The 18,304-nt window shown below is 30.5% G+C and overlaps 1 protein-coding gene across 6 annotated transcripts in view; it reads right to left on the bottom strand.

Annotated features, from left to right (window-relative positions):
* LOC135134331 (mesotocin receptor-like) overlaps positions 1 to 15,187 on the bottom strand; it is a 211,768-nt gene extending 196,581 nt beyond the window's left edge. For 2 of the 6 annotated variants that reach the window (XM_064062973.1, XM_064062975.1), the window contains exon 1: positions 15,034 to 15,187. The gene's annotated coding sequence lies outside the window, so the exon portion shown is untranslated. Of the gene's footprint in view, positions 1 to 9,015; positions 9,384 to 15,033 lie in introns of those variants that run through there. The other 4 variants (XM_064062977.1, XM_064062978.1, XM_064062972.1 and 1 more) reach the window with 2 other exon arrangements.
* Between the last annotated feature and the right edge of the window lie 3,117 nt (positions 15,188 to 18,304).

The following is an 18,304-nucleotide window of genomic DNA, read 5'->3' as shown; positions in this document are numbered from 1 at the left end:
AATAAAAAATACAACTCCCTCAAATCGTAACAAAAAAAAATCATGTAAATATTTAGTAATATATGATATCATGACATTTTATGGTAGTTGATTGTCAAACTTGTAACGTTGATTGGGACGATTTTTTAATAGAGAATTTATTTTGGTCGAACGTACCACACAAGGACAACCAATATCGATGTTTAGAAACCTTCTTGATTTACTTATCTTCTTTAATGTATGGTGTATCCGATAATAGTTAGTTAAGAAATATTAAATTGGGAGACAAGGAACCCACACATTTCGAAAATTTCGTCTAAGTAACAGACTTTTGAATAAAATGACGTCATTAATTTTTTAGAGGTAGGAATAAATATAATATGTAGTTATCGTTGTAGTCTTATCGGGTCATTTACTTACTATTAATTCCTTTGTCTTTAAATTTAATAGGCAGGTGTGAACTATGGATTCAGTAGTTATATATGTTGTTTAGTTGCAACATTTTATTTATTTCTTTTTACATTATTACTGTTTCCTGTCTACTGATAATAAAATTAATGTAAATACAGTGTTTAGTAGTAATTACAGTAGTATTTCAAACAAAACTTGTTATGATATCAATTAAGTCAGGGGAAAAACTGGAAAATATGTATAATAAAAAAGTCATAAAACAAAAATAATGTTACAAATAAAAATGTATAGCGATGTAGTATTTTTGTCACTCACAAAACATAATGTAAATCAGATTCTTATTTTAGACTGTTAAAAAATTATCAACCATCCCAATAATTGCAACAAAGTGCATATCTGTCTAAATTTTTGGGTGGTGAACAGAAGCAAATACTCAATATGTCCTACTTCTTTTTTAGTTCAGTTTAAACAAAAATAATTGCAAGTAGAATTTTTACTTAATTTTCGTGCATAGTACAAATCGTCCAAAAAGTTAATTTAAAAAATTGGTTGACACGTTTCGCCAACTATGTTGCCATCTTCCTGGACACAACAGTATTGACACGGGGAATTTCTAAAAATGCCGAAATTTCCAAAAATATGTTCACACATGTATGTTATCTACAACTCCGGTAGATACTGAATATATACAGTTTTGAATACATATGTTTTGTACCTGGGCAAGAAAAAAACTTTCAAATGATACAAATTGCAGCCTGTGGCGAGAAAGAGAAAAGTGTCCGTTAAATCGATAAATAAAAGCAGACAGTTTTGGCTACACTTTTATTGACTCCTTTAAATATCACAGGGTAAGAAAAAGCTGTCGAACTCGGTATGAAAATCAATTACGATTTGCGACTGAGCCGTTAGAATTTTCGTTCCACTCGAAGGATAAAGCTAATCTTCATGGGAACTTGGAGATTTATAAAATTAATTGTAGAGACTGCAATTAAAAGTCTATTTGGCAAACAAGATTAGACGCGAACTCAATCACCACGTACTTTAAACAGGTTTTATCAAGCTTAGTAGGTTGGAAAAAATAATGGTTAGCTCAACATATTCTTAAAAAGACCGAAGACTACAAGACATAAAAACTGAATTTGTTTAAATTCGGTTATGGAAGATTTCTATATATATTCTTAGGCATTTTTAGCGGTTCAGTAGTTTAATTGTTTTTATTCTGTGCAGGTGCCGATATTGTTGGCGAAATATGTTGACATTTGTTCTCTCTTGTTTGAGTTAAACTTTAAGGTAAATGAATGTGTTGTATTAGCTCAAAATTTGTGACAAAATAAATCACTGATAATAAACAAAAATTATCTTTTTATCTATGATGCGTGCATTATTTGCACAGCCATGAACACTGGTTTCGATTGTCCCTAAAATGTGGGTATACATTAAATTTAATCAATAATTTAAAAAAATCGTAAACATTTGCATACAATAGAATTTTAAAACGCCGATATATTCAGAGCAGAACAATATTTTCCAGTAACAATCGAATTAAATAAAGCCAAGTGGTGTAAATGCCGAGTGACTATTTGAGACTTTTTTGTCAAGTTGGTGGCATATTAAAAATTGCTGCCAATAATTTAGAATTGCCAACCCAAAAATGCCAACAATAGTTCATGATTCTCTAGAACTATAAATATCCAACGACGACCAGTGGTATTTTAACATAAATGAATAAAACAAAAAAAAAATCTGAGTTGCTAAGTAACTATGGAAGTAATTCTGTATTATTACCTTGAACGTGTCCCGTATATCAACTGGGTTGCTAAATATTTAAGTACACCGACTTGACATGGTTAACTTTATTTACTGTAGTTGTTACTTGTTATTTACCTTTTTTGTATACGCCAAAAACCTCAAAAATGTTAAGCAGGTAATGAGAAGCATGCTTATCGCTAAATTAAAGAGCCGATAACATAGTTTGGGCATTTATGAATAAACAAACACTTTGGAAATATTTAAAGTGAACAGATATACTTTAGAAATGTTGAAAATATGCGATACGTGTTTAGTAGAAATGTGAAATAGCGGAAAAATCAACATTGTATTTGAAGTTTGCAAATAAATCAATGCTCACGATATCGGTAAAAAAATATTACGAAGTTTGTGCAATGCGCATCTTAAAGTTTAAAGTGCTGACTGAGCTGCGCAGAAAAATATGCAAATTAAATGTTGCAGACGAACTTTATATCACTCTTTTTTTAAACCGCATGATAGTGTATATATGATTTTTCCGCAATATTTAAACCAACAGTTTTAAAAAAGTGGAACAATTATTTCATTCAAACAACCAAAAAAAAAAAAAAAAAATTCTTCGTTGCTTGCAAACGTGAATATAAATCTTGTTATACCTGTCTACACAACAACTTCATAAGGATAAAAAAACACTAATAAAATTATAATTCCGTTACAGGATTTAATCTTTGTTATCTCAAAATTACCGTAAATGTGCGACTAAATTATTTTAAAAGTGCGAGATCTTTATGAAATAATTAATTCAAAAAAACATTCTCTTAAAAATGTCATGAACTTGAGCAATACTTTTGGTTTCGTCAAGGATAAAGTTAGCTTTTACAGTTTGTCGAAGAGATTATTATTTTAGAAATATAATAACATGAGACTTACGGAGAGAGTCGCTACGGTTGAGTTTACGATTGTATTAGCTAAAAATTATTGGGTTAGGTTCTGTTTATGTAATTTGCTTACTGTTATTTGTCGGTAAATCTAGACTCAAATTTATGTTTAAGATTTATTGCGTTGTTAGTAGACTAGCGTTTGGAAACTATTTTCCATACATCACTTCTCACGACCTTTCACACTGGTTGTAATATCGAGGTAATATTATTTAAATTTTCATAACATTGTCATGCATTCTCTATGTGGAAAATGTAGGCTCATGAAAGTTTCATGTTTGTCGTGATGTACAATTCAGTAACCATTCTGTAAGTTTTTCATCACATTTTCAATAACAACACATACTAGAAATGATTTGTGTTTTTAGTTCAATCGATATACATATAAAGTCTGAGTAATTCTGCTGGAAATTAAATGAGCAAAAAGCGTATAAGTTATATAAATAGTTTTTGAGCTGATTTCCCACCGCTCATGAATAGATTATCACGATATGTGCACTTAAAAAAATTATTCCACGCAGTACTTAAAAAATAGTTACAAATTTCTAAAATCAAACTTTAATGTGATTTCCTTTTTCTGCCAAAGATATGTTTTTGTGCTTACAAAAAATTAGTTATTTAAAAAAAATGCTTAATGCTGTTGGGCCACTAAATTTAAGTCAAAAAATATAATAATCTTTTTCCTAAATTATTTAATGCATGAACATATATAAGAAAAAGGGATCTTGTGTGACTTCCGAATTTCCAGTTAAATCCCATTTAGCAAAATTTGGTAGTTCATCGTGTAGCGTTTTGATTTTACCTGGATGATTCAGTATGATTTTAAACTAGTTCGGATCATATATTTTTTTTAAATAACGAGAGATTTTATCTACAACACTTCTATTTTGTCAGTCAGTGGCTTGAATGTGATCACTAATTCTTTACATATCTTGAAATGTTTTTTTAACATTATTATGTATAAATGAAATCAAGACGAGAAGAAAGAAAATAATTGAACATATAATTAAAAAAGTGCAGTTACAACGATAAATTTTATTTGCAAAGCGTAAGATAAGAAAATATTGTAATCAGATCCATTAGGTTAATTTAATGTTTTCTCGACTTTTCATAGCTCGTAGAATAAAAAAAAAATTAGTACTGCTAATTCCGTTTGGCGATCGCTTGTCTGTTTGTTTGTTGCAGATTGTATTAATAAATAACTAATATTTAAAATTACCGCACAGAATACTGTAACATTTTAGGTGAACTTTAAGATTGGCAACCAAAATTTTTATGTGTATGCTGTATCCCCAACGTGGTCTCAAAATATTGTTAAGTAAATATTTAAAAATATCATGTTTATGTACATTAGTTTATTAGCTACTCATGTTTTTAACTCTGGGGAAGTAGTTTTTAGGAAACATATCAAAATGTGATTATCTATCCTAGTAACTACAAATTGCTCCGAAATTTTGCATAGATTTGAACAAAATCGTAATTAGAATTTATTTGTTTATCCCTTTCAACATTTGATGACGTCATGTTATTACACAGTGGATCTCGGTTGCAATGTATGTACAAAGAACTCTGCCCATTCTAATTCTACTTTTTTTAGAATTGTTTATACAGGGTGTTCAAAAAAATTAATGGATGATGTAATTAATTTTACTGATTAAATAAAAAACGAATGAATTAAATTTGCCGACATTTTGAGAACACTGTTATACTGAGGTATAAAACTCTCCTCGCTTAAAAGTTGATAAGGTCACCATAAAATTTTATAGTTTATCTATGAAACTAATCTACAGTTTTGCTTAACCAGTCTTGTTATATTTAAACACGACACAGAGACACAGAGCGCAGATTGTTTGAATACAACGTAATTTATGATTATGTAAATGCATAATTTATATAACGAAATTTATATTAATAAAAATTAGATAATAACGTTTGCCACAGGGAGGATTTTTTTCACATGGTTCACAAATTCATACTTATAATAATAATTTTAACAAACACCTTTTGAAGTACTACAAGATTTTATCTGTTTCCAAGTGTGAGCAGAAAATTTTCTGTACTAAATTCTTATATGTTCCATTAATACTATTATTCCACCCCTAATTAAGCAGTTTACACTTGTAATCACGTATCGTAGTTAATTTTTGATAATGGATCTTAAATGTTTACATTCATAATGATTAGATTACTTCTTTATTTCTATCACGTACCCAATCAATCAAATGGACGTGTCTTAGGTTCATAACCTGCTGTCGAATACGAAGCACTCTCGCCTATTTATCTCATACAATAACGTCTTCTGTTCATGTTTTATGACTTTTTTTTTGTAATTTATTTAAATCAACGGCATCATAAGCTTACCATACCTTATGTATAAACCACCAGATTTAAATTAATTGCTTTTCAACATTACATTCTTTTTTATATGGCCATTGACAGCTTCCAATGTTTTTACTGCATTACTATGGTTATAAAATCATACTGAAATTATTAGCTGTGAAATTGTCCCAAATTATATTTAAGCAAAACATAAAAGCATACATAAGGGCCACTCGTGGTTTACGAAATATTAACTTTATGGTTAAGGCAAAAACCAGAATCGTTGAAAGTTATTCTACTTTAGAACATAAACACGAAACCTCCAAATAGTGCAACAAGAATATCGTGATAAATATGTTTATTTAAAATTTTTTTTGGACATTTAATTTGAATATGGTTTCGATAATATCAAAAATAAAGCGTCACCACACGCTTAAAATAAAAGCGGTCGCATAACTATTTTTTTAAAATCGCGAGTCGAGGTTGCTGTATGTCGAAAGTGAACTTAAAACTACAACAATAAGATCAAGTGTCCGAGTAATAAAAATTCTCCAATTATTAGACTACAAAAATGTAGCGTCGCCTATTTATTAATCAACGATAAATAAAAAAATAGATTTGTGAGTTCTCTAATAGCCCTAAACTTATCCCTACCAACACTAGTCTCTGATGAGTTCTAAAAAACATACTAAACTTTTTGAAGAATTCGAATATAAACTGTTAATTTCTCGAAATGATGGGTGAATCCATCTCGTGTTTAATTTACATAACCAGAACACGTGCCAAGGTCCTGGAGGTATTCTTAAGGAGGTGAGTTAAAAACCACAAAATTAATTTTGTGTTATGTTGTAGAGTAAATTCTTAAACTAACCATGTTGGCCAGAATTTCAAAGTGTAGAAAAATGGGATTAAAAAAATACACTAACAAAAAGAAAAGAAGTTGTTACTTTATTCACAATAAAAATCCATAGGTATTTTACATCGATAATGTTGGAATTGTTTATTGACTATCTTGGCAAAATATTAATGCCGGGACAGGTTTTTTGCCTCATTGAATGTGGATTCGACTTTCGACATAAACAGAAACCTGCAAAGAAATTGTGGTCTCACGCAATAAAAATATTTCACTCAATAAATTAAATGCATTTTCAATAATAACACCAGGCTGAATACCAGTGTTGTTAACGAACAGCAGAACAACATTTTTATAAGTAAGTTGCAACAAGCGAAATTAAAAGACCAAAATAAAAAAAAAACACAATTTTTCCACCAAAGCCCGAAAATTAAAAATTTAGCCTACGCTGATTGTATCGCTCTTTGTAGCGGAAATATTTTAAATTACACATTTTCGTCCCACACAAATAAAAATTTGTGTATGTCGAATTCATCAATAAAAAAAAATTCTAAAAAAGTACCTGAGTGACGAGTTTTGTTCGCAGAGTTAAATTATACATAGAACGAGCCTCGGGGCAACGTGTACAATGATTTTATTGTAAAAAGAATATTTTGAGGGGTGTTGCGTACTTAATTTTTTTTACATTCGAGTGAAAAGTGAAGGCAGGTTACCTCAAGTTAATTAATTACATAATTTTTAAATATTCATTTTAAACTGCAATTATAAATATTGAATGAAGTAAACACAATCAAACTGCTGCGTTAATGAAGTTGTTAAATGTTATTCAAATTACTGAAAAAGAGGACATTTTTTCGTTAATTATATACCGGTTTAAAATATACACGAAAACAAAATAAAAGAGTAAACACATTTATGACAAGAGGTTTAAAGATGAAACACGAATGCAACTGAAGTTAATAAAGCAGTAATTGCAACGGAGTCGGTTTTTCCCTACTTGAGACAAACAAATAAGGAAGCAAATTTTTTATTTTTTTGTACACATTTTTATAAAATGAATTTACTAATTCATACATATAAACGTACACAATAAAAGAAAAAAATAATCTGATTATATTATTTTTGTACTACTACTGCACTGTCAGTAAAAAATGCTATGGACTGAAACTGTAATTATTAAAGAACAATATATAAACAATAATCGCCTGACGAAACAAATACTAATTTTGGTCATTTAATTTGAATTAAAATTTTTGTTTTATTTCAGTTCCAAAGTTCGAAATGTCAGTACTTTGTCTAAACTAATAGTTGCAGAATAATAGTTTGATTAGAATCGAATTTGATATAAACTTTCCATAAAGGTTTAAAAATTATTGCATAATTTGTTGTTTATTATATCACGACTTCTTATGGTAATAATTTAAATTAGAAATTTTTATAACACGCGCCCACATTTATGTATTTTTAAACTAATTAATCATAAGTCATGATTAAAAGATGTTAGTGCAGTTTTAGTTGCCACTTGATTTGTTTCGGTTCTCTGAGCTCTATGTAAGTGAGCATTGCGAAAAAATCCATCTCTAACTATATTTTGGCATGGTTTCATTTTTGTGTTCTTTTTTTATTTTTTGAATTAAAAAAAAAATAACTTTTGGTTTTTAAAAGGGACCAGTACTATAATTGTGCGAAAATTTTAAAAATAATTTTTACAACAAAGAAGAAATTTTGCAATTTTTACCTTATAACTTAAAATTTGTGCGTATTGTTTTGAAAACTTTCGTTTTCCACATATAATATAAAAGAAGCAACTATTATTTACAAAAATTAGATAACTTCCTTCACTTTAATAATAAAAAAAATAAATCTATTATTTTGCAGAAACGCTCGTCAAGGTTACCCGTTTTTTCAGAAAAAAATTGAATTGCCTTTCATTACATTTTTCATGTTTGGTCTCTATTGATTTTTTTCATTCAACTCTATCTTGTAATATATTTGGGTATCTGTAATCAAACGAGGGGTAGTAAATTATTCCAGAAATTTTTTGATTAGCTATTATTTCACATATTACGCTTAGTATCGTCCAACATTGTTTTTTGTATTTTTTTTATTTATTTTTTGATAAACTAAGTTAACAACATTCAATTCCAAAATAACCTACTTTGTACGAGGACGTTTTGATCCAACATCACAATATTTTAGCGCACCTTTAAACGTTTCACTTCCTTAGATACAAGCAGACAGTAAAACACAGTTATGTCTCTGTTTAATTTAATTTTATATTTATTTTCATTTGGTGAAAAATAACAAACTGTGTGTTTATTCAATTCAACGGATAATTTTTCTTTCCTTCTTTGAAGTTTTAATAAGCACCATTTTACACATAAAAAATTACTAGACACAAGAATATCGTCACTATTGATGTCATCAATGACTCAAAAATTTATATTTATCCAAAAGATTTACTTATATTTTTTTCCTCTGTTATTTCACACGACTGTTAGTAATAACATCTAGTTTGACATTTAGTCGAATTATTTTTTACAACATAAAACTTGTAGAAAAACGACACTGATGTAATAAAATATTTTATACGAGAAGTGAAATTAAAAGTGAAAAAAAATTCAAAAACTTTCCACTAAACTTCCCCGATTATGTCACTACTACTGGTAGATACAACTGATATTAAACTTTTTCCCGCGTGCTCGCAATATTTATCTATACTTAACCAACCGGTCATAAATAACAACAAGTAAACAAAAAATAACTTACCTTGACTATTTTACCGCTTGATTTCCAGCTATGTTGCAAAAAGTCATTAGACCGGTCCTGAAGTCATCGTCGCTCCAAGATACACCTAACACTATTCGAAAAAGTTTGAAACAAAACTTATTTAACACTAAATCCGTAAAAAAAATCGAAAATTAAAAACGAGTCACTTTTCTCCACAACTACCAACAGAGTTTAAATCTTGGCGAAAAAACCGCTCGTGTGGACTCGAAAGCGGCGTTTACAACACTCGCGAGTGGGTCCGCAAAACTGATGAGCGCGTTTCATTGCCAAGTCCATTCAACTTGTGACTTGGTGGTGGCGCGAATAACACTAAAAGCTTTCCTTCATTCATGAAGAAGTGCTCGCTCTAACACCACGCACATGCGCTTCCGGAGGAGCTTTCGATAATTCGGTGATTTCATGCATTCAAGTTGATAGTTGACGCTAATTGAGCGGGTTAAAAAGCTCTCGAACTCCGAGGCGGTCTAGAGTGTCTTGGTGGTGCTGAAGCGCTTCGTGCGGTTTAATTAGCGAATTTAATGGATTTTTTCTGCCTTTTTACGGAGTTAAAAATGCACTGACATAGAGCAATGTGAACTTGAACTTTTTCGACGGAAATCGTTCATTTTCTGAGCGGGTGCTAATTAGGTTTCGCTGTTCACTTCTGATTTTGGCAATTAAAAGTTGAGTAAGAGGGGTTTATTGGGCGGAACGTTGTTAAGTGATTATTCATGGATCCAGTCGTCTGAAGGAATGAATGTTAAATGAAAATATTGTTGAATGACCGAAAATAATACGGAGATTTTTTTTAAGTTTTCAGCTTCCCGAGTGTAAGCTAATTAGGAAACATTGTATTAGGGTCCATACAACGAATTACTACTTTCATGTTTCCTTGACGTTTCATAACTCCTAGAGTATGCAAAAGCAGATATCGCATTTCCGCTTGTCTGTCGTCTGTATGTCTGTGTCGATTTTTATTCGACTGATAATATCCGAAACTACTGGACTGATTGTTGCCAAATGTTACATGTTTATTATACCTACGTCAATGGGATGACGTCGTCTTAAAAATTTACAGAAGTAAATTTGTTGTTTAAATTTAATAATTGGTATATAAGTCAGTCTTGAGGTTTTACCATAGACAGACAGATTTCTGGAAAAAAATCTAAAATGTACATATAATAACATTTTGCCATATAACTTTGAAACTGTAAAACCGAATGTTCTGAAATCTTGTAAACTTTTTAAGGTTATAACCATCATGGTGAATCGTTCCTCAAAAATGTATCCTTTTGTCCCCTCCCAAAAAATTGTTGACGTCATCTCAAAATTTTACCGAATATACCGTATCTGAAATATAAAAAAATCTACATTTATCTATATTTGTGGGTTATCAATGCATTTATATTTTTTAGAATTACTTATTACTCAAAGATATTCATAAATGGGGCAATTTATTTCATTGGTGAAATCAAAAACGCTTCACCTCATTTGCCAGAAAATTTGAATATATATTTTCAACTTTATTTGGTATGATATATATACTCGTATTATTTTTGATCAGCTTTCTGTCTTCTTTTCTATACATATTTTTGTAATTTCTGTTATGTGTACTTCAAGTTATTTGTTTTGGCTTGCAGTTCTTGTTTCATTATTATTCATTTTCTTAGATATTTTATTTGTTTTACATCTTTTTCTCACTTTTTAATATCATTAAATTCGTTTAATCTTAATTTATTGTTTGCGTTGTTTCAGAAAAATTTTTATTTCCCGAGCGTATGCTAAGGAAGTATAGTAATCGAGTCCATCGGACGAACGGCCACTTTTATATTTTCTCGACGTTTCTTGACCCCTAAAGTACGAAAAAAGTAGTCCCCCGTTTCTGTATGTCTGTCTGTCTGTCTGTATCCACTTTTATTAGACACGTAATCTCCGAAACAGCTCGACCGATTGTTCTCAAATTTTGTACATATATTAGAAGTATCATATAGATAACAGTATATTCCTATAATTGTGGTTTACGAATCCGTTTTGAGTTTTACCCTAACCCTCCAAATTTTTGCAAAAACATAATGGACGGTATAATAGTAGTTGACCATCAGTGTAAAGCATCCCGGTAGTGGCGGTGTTGTTGAGCTTGAGAAATACGGATCGGGCATAGCGCGTTCGATTCCAAACTTGGCTTTTCTTTTTTTACTTCCCGAGCGTAAGCAAAGAAAGTATTGTAATTGAGTCCATCGGTCGACTCTCTACTTTTGTATTTTCTCGACCCTAGAGGACGAAGAAATAGGTCTCCCGTTTCCGTCTGTCTGTCCGTGTGTCCGTTCGTCTGTCCGTCCGTCTGTCCGTTTGTCTGCCGTCCCGCATTTTTATTAGACAGATAATCTCCGAAAGTATGGTAAAAACCCCACCACTAATGTGATGACGTCACTTCAAAATTGTACATAGTAACTGGGTTTTAAATTGTATCAAATAACATAGTCTTACAGATGTAGTTTATGACCCCGAATTGAAATTTTACCCGAAACGTCCAGATTTTTGGAGAAAAAATCAGAATTAGGAAAAAACATTTTGACATTTAATTTGGAATCTACACAATCGAACGCTTTGAAATCTTGCAGATGGTTTACAGTTATGATAACTATGATAAAATTTTAATCACAATATATTTACTTATCCCCCCTAGAAGATTGATGACGTCACCCCAAAATTTTGCTGAACAAATCCTATCTAAAATATCAAAATATGATGAGTCTATACTTGTAATTTATCATTCCATTCATATTTTTTGAATTTGCATATACAGGATTAGTCAAAAAAATTAATGAATGGGTGAATTTATTTTATTGATTTAATCAGGGACTGCAAAACCGAATGATTTGAAGTGTTGGATATGTTTTAAAGTTATCTTAGGACAGGTAAATTTTTGATCAAAATATATATTTGCTCATCCCCCCTAAAAAATTGATGACGCCACCCCAAAATTTTGCTGAAAAAATCTTATCCAAAATTTTGCTGAAAAAATCTTATCCAAAATGTACAAAATATGATGAGTCTGTATTTGTGATTCATCATTCCATTCATATTTTTTGGATTTGCATATACAGGGTGACTCAAAAGAATCAATGAATGCGTGAATGTATTTAAATGATTTAATCAGGAACTGTAAAACCGAATGGTTTGAAATTTTGGAGATATTTTAAAGTTATCATAAGCATGGTAAATTTTTTATCAAAATTTACATGCTCATCTCCCCTAAAAAACTGATGACGCCACCCAAAAATTTTGCTCAAAAAATCCTATCTTAAATGTGTAAAGTATGATGAGTCCATACTTGTGATTTATCACTGCATTAAAATTTTTTATTTGGATTTTTTATTAGATTTGCTTATACGGGGTGTCTGAAAAAAATTAATGACTGAGTCAATTTATTTTATTGATTAAAGCAAGAATTGCAAAACTGAATATTACTTTGAAATCTTGACGTTGCGTTGTGAAGTTATTATAGTAACTTTTTAATCAAAATGTTTATTAACCCCAAAAAATTGATTACGTCATCTCAAAATTTTGCCGAATAAATTTTTTAGAAAATGTGCAAAAATTTGATCAGACTATACTTGTAACTTTCTCAGATATTTATCGTAAACGTTTTCTAATGCTTTAATTTTTCCAGCTTTACTCTCCATTAACTACGGTGCTACCCGTTAGGTTATGATGATTATTACAATACATTACCAATATTTTTATCCTTATAAAATTTCTTCTAGCAAATTTTAAGTTTTTCTTATTTTATCTTTACAATGTTCAGTGTGTAATAAGCTTAATACTTACAGCTGGTTATGACTTAGTTTAAAATCAATACACAGCCAACTTCAAACGGAAAACTTGTTTATTAATATTTTTGTGCTGCTTTTTCGTTTATCTTGCATTTAATTTTATCATTTTTATTTGTCCGTTTCGCATATCTAATTTTCTAGGAATCACCAAAACATTTACTCTCTATACAACTGTGTGATTGTTAACTTAATTAACGATCAATTCATTTCATGTTCCAACGATTTTAAGTAACATAATTCGTATTGTAACACTAATGAGTATACGTAATAATGGTGGGGGCGACATTACTTTTGGCCCCTTATCCAAAGTTGTGATAAAATTATCAGTTGTAATACATTTGCTAAAAACGCAAGGTCTTAGCAGGAAATTTGTGTTAATTTTGTAAGCAATAAACAAAAAAGTCAGCTATTTAGTTTGAATAAGTATTTAAACATCAAATAATATTAAAATTATAATAAAGCAAACTTCAACTTTTAATTTTTTTACTTCAAGATTTTTACTATCAGTATTTGGCAGTGAATCGTTTTCATCCTCATCATTTACTTTTTGTTTTGCGCTTTTTTCCTACTACATACTGGATCAAATATTTTCTGAGATGGATCTATAATTTTCGAACTTTTCAAGTGATTTTTCTAGACGCTTCTAATCAAAAGATGCATTAATGAGCAGGACAAATTAAAATGTTAAATTAACTCATCGAATTTTCCATTTACATATTATCAGCTTTGTTTACCACAGCGCTATAAATGTTATTTATTGCTTTCATAATTCTGCAACCTGTCTGGTTTGATAGGTAAATTTTGTGAAATAGTTCACTTTTTCGATTTACTCAATTATGTAATCAGCACTCATTTGCGTTTTGTGGAGTTCAATTTTTTTGCTTTTTAAGTATCTATTTAAGGTTTCATTTTTATATGGATGCTTTTATGATATGAACTAAACAACTTTGTAACATAAATTAGTTACTAGAATGTCGAAATTACATTAGGAATGGTAATTTCACTAATGTTAAAACTTTCTCGTTTAATGAATAATCAGTATCCCTTTATCAGGTAAGTACAGTTGAGAATTTGTTGTATTGCAATAAAGATTGAAAAAGTGAGCTTGGAAATTTGGTCTGACTCAATAATTATAATTATTTATCTTTTATTTTTTTTTTTAGCATTTGACTTACCATAAAAAATATGAATGGTTTAATTGATATTAATTTAAGTGAGGAGACAAATTCATTCAAATCAAACTGATTTCTACGTGACATTGTTTCGATTTATAAACATAAACACCTGAACTAACGCTTGTTATTAGTGAGAGGAGCTTTAAATATATTTTATATTGTCTGCACTTGGGAGCGCAAATTCTTGGCGCAGGGGCTGTGGGGGTGTTATTTATTCCGCTAGTTTTTACTTTATAGAAATTATCACAAAAACGAAAATGGCAAAATCGAATTTTATAATTTTTTAAAGAAGCGAGATTTGTCGGATTATACATATTTCATGGACCAGGCTATTGTGATGTGCCAAAAAAATCTAAAAGCTCATTTATTCTATGGATTATTTAAAAATCATCTTTTATGTAATTTTCCCCAAATTATTATCAGTGAGGTTATGTTCGAGATTACTTATTTGTCCCCACCAAGTAGCCGATGACGTAATTTAAAAATTATCTACTAAACTTTGCAACAAATATAACTACTACATTTCGTGTGCATACCTTCACAGACTTTTATGCATAGAAATTAAAGTAAAACTTTTGAAAAAGTCGCGCTAAATATTTTTATTGTCACTTTTATGAAGGTGTCAATAAATTCCTTTCCGACCCGAAAGATTTAGACGTCGAAGTGAAATATAAAATAATTTTATTATTACAGTCAGGTCCGTCATAAAAAAATTAAGTGGTTTTTATATAAATGCCACGATCTACAACTTATAAAACACATCATCATTAAATCCACGTTAAAATATAGCTACTCTGAAGCGACACTTACATATCTCTCTTTAATATACTGCTCCCTCGACACACTAATTATCGAATCTCACCTGGCGTGCTATGCAATTTCGAACACTCAACCAAGCTTGTTGTACATTACACATTCAAAACTGCCTTCCTTGTAGTAAACAGTAATCGAACATATCACTCTGACAACATGCGAGTTTAAATTACACACTCAATTCATACGCATACCTGTGAATCCGAACACTTTTTGGAAGCCGGTCCTGTTCGCGTTTCCAATCAATTTTCCATCCGTCATTTTTCTTTGGCGCTAACTGGAACTTTATTATTGTGATCTCTTAAATGCGTGTTTTTGTCACTTGTGGTTAAAGAATTCACCCATCGCCCGTCGTGGTTCAATGTCCACTTTATTGATAACTGAAATTCAGTCTTGTTTGGTGTTCAACGAAACGTAAATGCCACGCTAATTTTTTGCTAGACATTCCTGTGTGATGAAAGTGTAAATTCTTTAGCAGCAATTAGAGGAAAGGGAGCTTTTTCAGGACCGTTGTAGTAAATTCCTGTTTTTGTTTTATTTGGAGTGCACGTTGCAGGAAACATCTGGTTTTGCTGAATAATCCAGGACAATTCCATTGCGACCTTGTGGGAGAAGATTCCTGCGGTTTTCAGGAATGTGGGCTCGTGCTTTGTTCTAGAAATTATCGCCAATTTTGCATGTATTAGCAATAATAACACTGGCCTACACACATTTTGGTGCCTAGAATTTTAGACCTGATTTTAAATATGTCTTATCAAATGATATCAAAATTACTACTTATTTTTCTGTATCAGCTCTTGTTTACGAGATAGAAAAAAAAATGCATTTTTACAGAACTACCGGTTTATTTTCAATTTATACTTCGAGAAATTGTCTTTTAAGTGATTTTGTCGGACAGTCAAACCGGATATTTGTAAAATGTTCCCTTGGAACTTTGAACACGCTATATTTCTGGAATAAGCACACCCAGATCTAAATCCCAAATTTTTTTGTAGATTTTTAGATTTTTTCAAAATGACGATTTTCCAATATGAAACTTTTGATCAATTCTGAAAATAATCGAAACCGATTTTATAATTTTTTAAACATTCTAATTTGAGGCCGAATATTTTTGAATTCGGACTTCAAATGAACCAAAAAAAATAATAATTTTCGCAAATTTTCATTTCGTTTAAAACATCTACAATACTTTATTGAAAGGATTTTTGTAAAAACAAAAATAATATGTACAAGCTAGCTTTTCAAAAAAGTTTTAGTTCGTTAATAAGATCAAAGGTTAGTTGTTTAGTAGTTAATAGTTCCGTTGGTTCTCGTTGTTCGTTTTCATATTGTAAACACTTATTCTTTTATATTTCCTGTCATTGGGTTAAGTATCTAAAGCAAAGAAATTATTATTATTATTATTATTATCATTTTCTGAATGGGTTAAATAGGTCTTTCTGCTGAAGATACATTGGGATATTTCCATTAGTGTCGATTGTTTTTGTTGATGCCCACTATATTGGTCATACAAAAATAACAGTCGTCATGATGATTTTTTTGTTCTTGCCAAATCATAGGTACTCCAAACTTCATACGTTCCTTTCACCCATTGTCGCAAATGTTCAATGCACATTTTACATGCACTATGAGGCACCCACGGCTTATCTTGGTTCTGTATTTAGATACCGTAGTTAGGAAAATACAAGCGGATCACAGAGTCCGTAATCGATTTTCGCTGATTATTGAATATGTATTCACCACAAACGTAACAAAACATATCAGGGTTGTTAATACAACGTCTAAACTTACTAGCCATAATGAAATAAGTAGATACATTTTATCTGTGCTCTTGTAAGATTGACTGTTTCGAATAAAACCGGGAAAAAAATGAAAATGAAGATGGTAGGCACACTAGAGCTGATGGGTTGAAATGACAAATGTCAATATACTGTACTGTACCTATCTTATGGATGACAAATACAAAAAACGCTGCACCAAAATTTTTTTTGTTTTTTGTAGGCCTGTGTAATTTGTTTACTCACGGTTTACACTTTTTTGTTAATTATCGCAGCGGTTGCTTAGCGTGTATTTCTTTTCCTGTATCCATGTACAGTTAGACGAATTCTCAGTGTTAGTGCAGTTGGTATTTTGAGTTTTAGAAAAAAATTGGACGTGACAGAAAATCCGCTAGGTTATTTAGCGACCTGGCCGATGACCTTATGATTTGTGTTTATTATTAATGATAGTTTTCATGTTCCCACACAGAAAATGGAGGTCAGTAATAGTTTTGATATCCGAAAACTGATTATTACGTAAACGTGAAAGTAAAGAGTTAGAACAAAAGTTAACTTCAGCTTAACAAACTTTTGTTGTAGTTTTAGGTACATGTTTTAATAAGTGGACACAACTTTTTCCTTTTTAATTCTGAGTAGCGTTTCACAAAGTAGAATGCGGAAAAGCAAGTTTCCTGTTGCGGGCTTTTTGTTAAAAATTTATTAGAAATACATCTGATAAAATCAACTTCTGAGATTAATTCAAGTGTGTCGTGAAAACGGTAAAACACTGACCAAAATATAATATTTTTTCCTGCCAAAAATGATTACGTCATCTTGAAATAGCATTAAGTAAACTTAACACGAAATTTAATCACTTATTTTTAAAATGTGCAAGCACAGTCTTAAAATGTAAGGTCAAAGTAGTAAAATTAGAAAAGATTTTAGGGCATTAAAATCAAATTAAATTTCAGAAGGTTCATATGTAATGGATTTCTTGGAAATTTATAAATAAGATCTATTTATTCATGCTCTGGAAAAAGTTGATCACGTCATATTACAAAATTACTATTACCTACATAAAGTTTTGTGTATCAAAAAATTTACAATTTCAATTTACGACGACAATTTTCTACAAAAGAAAACTGTTTTTATGATCAAGAATAAAGTCGATATTTCGCTTTCAATTTTAAATCTGTTTACGTATTTGTTTTATTACGGAAATAATTTCCTAAAAACACTTGATTTAAAATATTTAAAGAAGTTGAAAAAATACGCATTTACGAGAAGTGAAATTGAACGATTATGCAACGAGTTAGTGTGGTTTGAAATAAGTTGTTTGCTTATGTTATAAAAAGATATACATAACTTCGAATAAAATGTTATTGTTTTGTAATAAAATATTATTAAATCACACTCTCATCTTTTAAACATAAATACTGTTACGTTGATCGGTGAATAAAATCGGCGTGGGTTAAACTTAACAATTTATTTCTTAGTAACTCAAATTTGCACGTCAAATTACACAACGATTATGTACAAAATAAGTCCGGCGCAACTTGGCTAGGTTCTCGACACTCTCTGGACCCGACTTATTAACTGAACGCCTCTATTTAACCTATACGTTCCTCTCGATGGATTGAGAACGCAGCTTCCAGGCTCTTCTCCGGCCGGGGTCATCGACAATGAGTCATAATCGCCATACATACTA

Source organism: Zophobas morio, unplaced genomic scaffold (genome assembly GCF_036711695.1).
Source record: "Zophobas morio isolate AGI-343-1 ecotype UQ-CSIRO unplaced genomic scaffold, CSIRO_AGI_Zmor_V1 ptg000023l, whole genome shotgun sequence".
Classification (NCBI taxonomy): domain Eukaryota; kingdom Metazoa; phylum Arthropoda; class Insecta; order Coleoptera; family Tenebrionidae; genus Zophobas; species Zophobas morio.
This window is presented reverse-complemented; position numbering and strand designations above follow the sequence as displayed.